We start from the raw sequence: 8,053 nt of genomic DNA, 5'->3' as shown, positions 1-8,053 counted from the left end.
GAAAACAGGAAACAGGACATGAGCCTACCACAGAGGGCCTCTGAAAGATTCTACCTTGCAGGGTATCAAAGCAGAGGCTGAGACTCATAGACAAACTCTGGGCAGAGTGCAGAGAATCTTATGAAAGACGGGGGAGATGAAAGACCTAGAAGGGACAGGAGCGCCACAAGGAGAGCAGCAGAACCAAAAAATCTGGGCACAGGGGTCTTTTCTGAGACTGATACTCCAACCAAGGACCATTCATGGAGATAACCTATAACCTCTGCACAGATGTAACCCATGTCAGCTCAGTGTCCAAGTGGGTTCCCTAGTAATGGGAACAGGAACTATCTCTGACATGAACTCAATGGCCTTCTCTTTGATTACCTCCCTCTTAGGGGGGTGCAGTCTTACCAGGCCACAGAGGACAACAATGCAGCCAGTCCTGATGAGACCTAGTAGACTAGGGTCAGATGGAATGGGAGCAGGACCTCCCCTATCAGTGGACTTGGTGAGAGGCATGGGTGGAGAAGAGGAAGGAATTGTGGGATTGGGAGGAGGGGCTACAGCTGAGATACAAAATGAATAAACTGTAATTAATAAAAATAAATAAATTAAAAAATAAAATTTTGTAAGAAGAACAAATCATAGCAAGTGTCTAATCAAAACAGGCTTACCTTTTATGAAGACTTTCATATACACCTCTAGGCATAAATAATTCATGCCATTAAAATTTTATCTATTTTTACATTTAGCAAATGATGCAATAATTCTTAATTATCACACATACGATAACAATTTTTCATATTTAAATACATCACTGTACATTTTTAAAACACAAATAAATCTACAAAAGATGATATTTTTAGCCTTATTAATCCTAGAAATGGGGTAATAATTTACAATGCTGTAATGGTACAGACTTTTATTCAAAAGGAAGAGTTAGCCTGTGTTCTTGCTCAGTGGGGAGGAGAAATTCTTAAGAAGCTGGATATGAACGGCCTTCTTCCTTTTCATACCAAGGCTTACCCTATTCTGAGCTCTTCCTTTCCTGAAACTCAAAGCAATACAGCAGTTGCCTGTTGAGTGACGCACAGGGATTTGCATATCATTTTAAAACAAGTGTGACATAGTCACTCTTTTCAAGAAAAGTGAAATTATTAGGATAAGAAAGAAATGAGGGGGTCTCACTCACAAGTGTCTCTGATATAGATATACATGTGTCCTAGCAACAGCTAGCTCAGGAACCACTTTTGTTGGCGTTTGAAAAAGGATTAAGTTATGACAAGCATTGAAAGGGCTTTAGTTCAACTGAGAATAACAGAAAATCTTTTTTCACAGCTATGGCAGTTCAAGAGCAAAGTATCTGAATGGTTATTTTCTGGTCATTTTTCTGGTGGTCACATCTCCCGCTTATCCTCAAATTTTAGAAAGAGAAAGAAAAGGGCAACTTCATTGTGTCTACTCTGAGGACAATAATCTTGTCACAAAGGTCCCTCTTCTTATTAATCAAAATCTAATTATCTCCCAAATGTTACATGTACCAATGTCATCACATTGGCAGTTACAGCTTCTACATAGGGATTTGGAGAACTACTCCTCACTTCCTTGGAACAACATAAAATGCCGTGTTGAAGGTCAGATCAAAGCTATGTGACTTTCGACTTTGCAATTAGAAGTTCTCAGTAAGTGCAGATGACTACACTCGCCTGCACAAAAATGGAGCCATGAGCAGGCAAGGGAAGGAAGAGAGACTCGGGCAGAGGACACTGCCCTTCCTCATTCTCACGATTATTTCCTTAGGATGAACTCATGGAAGGGGAGTCATTCCCTTAGTTGTATACCTCTGGTGACCCCACCAGGCTCCACCATAGTTTCCCAATCCAGTGGTTACTCAGATGACCCTAACTAAAGCAAATGGGCAGCACAACAAAACCAAAAGTCATGAATCTGGAAAAAACAAGGGTGTGAGAGGTTGCCTTGTCAAAGAACTGACTTTAAGGCAATCTGTTCTACCTATTCAAAAAATAACCTAAGTACATGTAAGAGTATTGTTGTTTACCTTGTTATTAAGTGAATTAATAATGTAAAATGTCAAAATAGTGTCAGGGCTTTACAAGGACTACACCAACGCATCAAAGCTCACTATTTTAACTTGAATGGCACTTGAGATGGCGTCAAACATGTAGATTGAAGTTTTTCTAAATTGCCTGTTTATGATGCCATGGTTGCCAGCTCTTGTCTCAGCACATTATCTACTGAATAACTCCATCAAGTTTTCTGGGAAGGCACCTAACTTTTCTCAGTTTTTTTTGAATGATTTATTAAAAATTACTAATGTGAGCTCAGTTGTACAGTGGACAAGGAAAAGCCTTATTTGAGATTTTAGTTGCCTTTACAATGGTACAATACTTTATCACTTTCAACAACAATCTATAATGGCTTTTGCAAAAACTTTGAGGAAATCAGCTAATATTGTGTCTATAATTTCAAATAAGGAAAATCTTGTCTCTAAGAATTACATGTTCAAGGTCATCTACCAATGAAAAGCCTTATCTGGAGTCTGCCCAGGCCATTGCATTCCAAGCCCAGTGCTGTTCTTCTCAATTTGTTGATTCTTTTTGTCAATGATGCCAAGTCAGGAGACAGCCCAAAGAAGACAGTAAGAGCCTTAGGTGTTCTCTTAATCTTTCTAGGACTTCTATTCAGGTAAAGCTGGACTCTTGTTTTCACTGGAAAAAAATTCAGGGCAAGGTAGTTTGAAGCAGAGTTTGAGTTTATTGAAAGACATTTTGACATAGATCTTTTTTTATTTTTTATTAATTACACTTTATTCACTTTGTATCCCCCCATAAGCCCTTCCTCTTCCCCTCCCGATCCCATCTTCCCTCCCCTTTCTTCACGAATGCCCCTACCTAAGTCCACTAATAGAGGAGGTCCTCTTCTCTTTCCTTCTGATCTTAGTCTATCAGATCACAGCAGGAGTGGCTGCATTGTCATCTTCTGTGGCCTGGTAAGGCTGCTCACCCCTCAGAGGAAGGTGATCAAAGAGCAGGCCAATCAGATTATGTCAGAGGCAGTCCCTCTTCCCACTACTATGTAACCCACTTGGACACTGAACTGTCATGTGCTACATCAGTGAAGCGGTTCTAAGTTATCTTCATGAATAGTCCTTGGTTGGAGTATAAGTCTCTGGGAAGTTCCCTGTGTTCAAATTTTCTGGTTCTGTTGCTCTCCTTGTGGGGTTCCGTCCTCTCCAGCTCTTACTATTTTCCACTTCTTACATAAGATTCCATGCACTCTGCCCAACAGTTGGCCCTAAGTCTCAGCATCTGCTTTGACAGTCTGCAGGGCAGAGCCTTTAAGTGTGAGGTTTAGTGGGAGGAGATGTGCTCAGGAAAGGAGGAAGACATACCCAAGTGTGAGCTCATGCTTCTCCAAGGCTTTTCTATGCCCACTCCCACATAATGACACAGGGACCTATTATACTTATTAATAAGCTTCAAGCACAGTAGCTGGGAAGTTTCCCATAGATTCTGACCTGATATGCTGGACCGGCCTACTTTCCAGCCATTCATCCCATTACTTGCCATCCTAGTCCCGCCCTGGCTGCTCCTGCTCCATCCCTGTCCTCATGCCAGCTCTCTCATGGCAACCTTCTAGTCTCTTTCTCCTCCACCTGGGACCTCCCAGGACTGGAAGTCCTACCCTAACTCTCCTGCTCAGCTCTTTGCTGAGACAAGAGATGTTTCAATAATAATGACAATGGCAATGCTTGCTACAAGGTCTCTGGGTACAGAAATCAGCATTTGAACACACAGTTCATAAAGCCATCCCCCAACACAACGGAACATGTATGTGTGTGTGTGTATGCACATGTGTGAGATATATGCGGGATATGTGGGATATGTGTGTCTGTATGCGATGTGTGTGTGTGTGTGTGTGTGTGTGTGTGGTGTGATATGTATATTTTTGATGTGTGTGATGTGTGGTGTATGTATGTGTGTGATTTGGTGTTTGTGTGTGTCTATAATTTGTATGTGGTATGTGATATGTTGAGAGGTTCTGGATAAATACCCTCTGAGCTTTCCATTCCTTAGAGAAAGAAACTTCAGTTGCAGGAAAAACCACAGCTTGGCCAGGACAGTTGGCCTAGGGAGATAAGGTTGCCTAACTATAGGTCTAAGAAGCCTCTAAGCCCTGACCAGAGTCACGTAGCCTTCACGGGCACCAGCCGACCCCCATCAAGGTTACGTAGCCACCTGAGGAATTCCCCTCTCTAGCTTTGAAAGGGACCTTCAACTCCCCTAGGGCGCTGCCATGTTGTGACGGTGGTGGCCCCAGCATTCTGGAGGTCTGCAGAATAAATGCCCTTTGTTGCTTGCATGCTACTCGAGTCTGGGGTCATTCTTTCAGCGTCTTCTGGACCCTGACAATGTGTAGCACGGTGCATATATGATGTGTGTGTGTGTGTGAGAGAGAGAGACCGAGACAGTATGAGTGTGAGTATGATTTGTATGGTGGGTATGGTATGTGTGATGTGTAGAGTGTGTGATTTGGTATTTGTGCATGTGTGGTGTTTGTGTGTGTGTGTGTGTAATTTGTGTGAGTGTGCTATGTCCGGTGTGATGGATGTGTGTGTGATGTGTGTGTATGTGTATGTATGATGTTTGTGTGATGTGGTGTGTATTTGAGTGTGATTTGTGTGGTGGACGTGGTATGTGTGATGTGTGCGCACATGTGTGATGCTGTGATGTCTGTGGTGTGTGAGGTGTAGGTGTGGCATATGTGTGTGATGTGTGTGGTATATGATTTGAGTGTGGTGGATGATTTGTGTATGCTGTTTGTGTGTTTGTGGTATGTGGTTTGTGTTGTGTGTGTATGGGTTGTATACAGGGTTTTAGAAGCATTTGAAATTTCACTGCTCAACAAGTATAAACTGGGAATCCTGAGAATGGACAGAACACGAGTTTTGTTTTCTGTGTGAAGCCTACTGAGTCATGAACATGACCTATTATTATATATAAAAAATGATGGAGAAATAGTAGCTTGACGTGGTGTATCCACAGACCATCCTGAGTGGGCCACCTCAAATGGGGTGTGAATGGCCGTCTGAAACCATTCCAGGTTGCTGAGTGTAATGGTTGATCTTTGCTGTCAGTTTGTCTTGATCTGACATCATCTGACAGACATAGCTCTGGGTATGACAACTGAGGACATTTCCATGTGGTTGACCAAGGTGACAGGGCCTACCCTAAGCATGGGTAGCGTCACCCTATGGCCTGACTTGCCAGACTAAATAGAAACAGAAAGTGGAGGAAATCTTGATTAAAAAAAAATTAGGCTTTCCTTTCTCTACTTCCTAGCCAGCTCCACGGCCCAAGTCTCCCCTTCCATCATGGCTTCCCCATCATGACGGATCTTCATGTCTTTGAACTATGAGTCAAACTAAATGGTTTGTCCTTTAAGTTGCTTCCTGTTGGGCACTTAGTTACAAAATGAGGAAAGCCACTAGTATATTGACTAGGACAGAGTGAAACTATCCAAGACAGAGTGAGCCCACTAGAGACCTTGTGACCACCATTGGAGAACTCTGATTCAGAAGGATGAAGCCCAGACAGGGGATGGTGGAGTTCTGGGATTGCTGGTGTGGGGGAGCATATCATAGTTGCCCAGAGGGTAGGGCACCTGCAAAGCAGTGTTAGCAGAGCACCAAAGCAAGCAAGCATGGTGAGTGTATGTCTATACTCATCACCCAGAAACACTAGGATGCAGAAGCTATTTGTGACTGAACCGTCCACTAAAAACAAGGAGGAAGTGGAAGAAGAAAATCTTCACTGTGACTCTTTTATGAAACTTCCCCCATGGTGGCTCAGAAATCAGTGGGCTTAGTGGGTTTACTTAAGAAATGAAATTAATGTGTCACTGTTAGTTTACGTGGAGGTTCAAGACAGAAAGTTGGGCCTGACATAGGAAGACAGAAAATGTCTTCCTGACATAGGAAGACAGAAAAAGTCACAAAATTGTAACTTGAGTTTCCATTTCCTTGCTCTTCCCTCATTCTTCGGATCACAAACAATGGCGCCTGTGTTCTTATGTCTAAAGAAGGCCCCAATGTGAATGTGTACCTAAGCATGGCCTCTCCCATGCTGGCAGAATCCATCACTGTTCTCAGTTTTTCATCCCTTCCTACATCATTGTTCTTTGCTGTATGATACTTGTTTGCTTGTGTCTGTTTAAAGAAATGAGTAGTTACATTGGTTATTGTTTATCAAGTACAAGTTTTAAACCTATAATTCATACATACCAACTCATTTAATCTTAATAATAATCTTAATTATGAACATATTACTTTTTCCTCTCAAAAACAAAACAAAACAGGTAGAATGAATTACTTATCCAAAATCACCCACTAATCATCAGTAAATCCAGAATTTGTATACTTGTCTTTATGAAGCTGAACTTGCATCCTTCAGGGAACTTAGGCAGGTTACTATGTGTATCTTTGACTTTTAAACCATGTGATTACATCATTACTTATGTAACAATAAATACAATCAGAACAAAGCTGAAGCTTCTGTTTTCAGTGACACCATCTTAATCCTCATAGCTCCCTTGCTATGAAGAGCAATGATAGTTACAAGCCATGGAATTCTTTACCCATCTCTTATCACCACAGAGCAGTGATTTCTAATCTTCATCTGTTCAGAGATGAAAGGGAGGCAAAGTAGGCAGCAGTTATCTCCTGCTCTGAGGAGTAAACAGAACAGTAAGGTTTCAAGTGTGGGTCCACTAAAAGCCTATAAGACAGCAGTTCTGAGTCTTGACTTTTTTTGTGAGGGGGGAGGATCAACCGACTCTTTCACAGAGGTGGCATGTCAGATATCCTGATCATCAGATATTAACATTATGATTCATAGCAGTAGCAAAATTAATTATGAAGTAACAACAAAAATAATTTTATGGTTGGATGCTTATACAGCCTGAAGAGCTTTATTAACTAGTCTCAGCATTAGGAAGGTTGAGAACTCCTGCTGGAGGACCCACAGTTCCTTCTTTGCTCATTAAGAACAATTGCTTATTACCTATAGTACTCCAGACTAGATGCAGAACTGGGGCATGGAAGAGGTACACTGGGAAAGCCACATACTGAGAGCAGTAAGGGCTGTATGGCAGCAGATTCCTACCTGGTGGGAAAAGGGATGGCTCACCTGAAGCAGAAAAAAAACAGAAAAATCATTGTTCTGGGAATTAAAATTTTATTTTATGTGTTGGATGGGAGCTCATTTTAAAGCTAATCAGAAGGAGAGGAGTAACAAGTTATTTTTCACCTCTACTCTAAAACATTGACCAGTTTTTCAAATAAGAGTGATGACTCTTTTCTCAATATCTGTTGCTATCAATTTTAGAAAATTAAGCAAAGAAAGAATGAGAAAGCAAGGTGCAGAACTAGATAGATTCATTTCTGAGTTGTTACTTTTCTTTTCTTTTTTAAAAGATTTCATTTTCTATTGAGAATTGGGTCTTTTCCCCTACAATATATCCTGACTATAGTTTGCCCTCTCTCCACTCCTCTCAGTTCCTCCCTATCTCCCTGCCCCTTCAGATCCGCTTTCTTTCCATCTCTTATTAGAAAAAGAGTAGGCTTCTAAGGGATAACAAGGAAACATGGCAAAATAAAATATATGATAATAATATGGAGCAAAAATTGGGCATGGCAACCCAATAGGAGAAAAAGAGTCCGAAGAACACGCAATGGAGTCAGAGACCAACTCATTCTCGCAGTCAGGGGTCCCATAGAAATACTAAGCTAATAGCTATAGTATATACTCAGAGGACCTGGCATAGACCCACATAGGCCGAGGCTTGCTGCTTTTGTCTCCGTGAGCTCATATGAGCCCTATTTAGTTGATTCAGAGGGCCATGTTCTCCTGGTGTCCTCTACCCACTCCGAATGAGTTGCTAGTTTTCACATGAAGGTCTCTGTGCCAGCAACCCAGGGTGTGTATATATATATATATATATATATATATATATATATATATATATATATATATATATATATATATCCATC

This window comes from Psammomys obesus, unplaced genomic scaffold (genome assembly GCF_907164565.1).
Source record: "Psammomys obesus unplaced genomic scaffold, mPsaObe1.curated_primary_1811, whole genome shotgun sequence".
Taxonomy (NCBI): domain Eukaryota; kingdom Metazoa; phylum Chordata; class Mammalia; order Rodentia; family Muridae; genus Psammomys; species Psammomys obesus.
The sequence above is the reverse complement of the archived record's forward strand: the minus strand, read 5'-3'. Positions refer to the sequence as shown.